Source organism: Crocodylus porosus, unplaced genomic scaffold (assembly GCF_001723895.1).
Source record: "Crocodylus porosus isolate Cpor-Errol unplaced genomic scaffold, CroPor_comp1, whole genome shotgun sequence".
Lineage (NCBI taxonomy): Eukaryota > Metazoa > Chordata > Crocodylia > Crocodylidae > Crocodylus > Crocodylus porosus.
In genome coordinates this window covers 9,928,614-9,929,455 of record NW_017728942.1, presented here as the reverse complement: position 1 = coordinate 9,929,455, position 842 = coordinate 9,928,614, and the positions used below count along the sequence as shown (strand labels likewise).

Genomic DNA, 842 nt, shown 5'->3' with positions numbered 1-842 from the left:
AGAAAACTCAACACAAACCGGCCTGAACTGGCTCGCAGCAACCCGCACGCAGCCTTTTCCCAACCCCCGCTCCAAGCACCATCAGGCAGAAGCCCCGGGCCACGCGCGGCTGCCCGGTTTGGAAGGGGGGGGGTAACAAGGACAAAGACATCCCGAGCCCCGGCACAAGCGAGCCCCGAGTCCGGAAAAGCAAGCGCAGCCGGGCCAAGAGCGCCGGGAGGGCGGCTCTGCCGCAGCCACGCTCGTCTGTCCACCGGGGGATCGGGGCCGCCCCCGGAGCGTTCGGCCGCCGCCCCCCCCGAGCGTTCGCGGCCCCCCCCGAGCGTTCGGCCAGGATCGCCCTCCCCAGCCCGGCTAACCCACAGGGAAGCGAACAAAGCGCCCCCGAGCGACCCAGCTGGCTCCCACGCTGGGCCAAGGCCGGGGGGGGGAGCCCCCGCGCCCGCGGGGCGCCCTTTACCTTCCTTCGCTTCAGTGCTGGTCCCAGTGGCACCCAGACGGCTGGAGATCACGGGTGGCGAGGCTCAGGGGAGTAAACGCTAGGCCACGGAGCCCATTTGCAAAGGAGATACTGGGAGTAAACTCCACGTCCACGAGCGCACACGAGGTCTTCGGGGTTTGGGGGCGGGGCGGCGCTCCGCCTTATATCGCCCGGCCCGGCGCCCCCGCACGCGGGACCCGCCCCCGGGGCGGGGCGGGGCGGGGCTCTCCGGGCGAGCCGGCGGGGGGTATCCCGCGGTAAGCGGTGCCCGGGGCCGTGCGCGGTGCTGGAGGGGGTCTGCCTCTATCCCCGGTCTGCCTGCTGGTCACAGCTGCGTCTGTCCAGGGGGGGAAATGGGGCG

General features: G+C 72.1%; 1 protein-coding gene across 1 annotated transcript in view; it reads right to left on the bottom strand.

The window, feature by feature from the left end:
• PPDPF (pancreatic progenitor cell differentiation and proliferation factor) overlaps positions 1–638 on the bottom strand; it is a 10,570-nt gene extending 9,932 nt beyond the window's left edge. Inside the window, 1 exon segment of the mRNA XM_019548265.1 lies at positions 461–638. The gene's annotated coding sequence lies outside the window, so the exon portion shown is untranslated.
• Between the last annotated feature and the right edge of the window lie 204 nt (positions 639–842).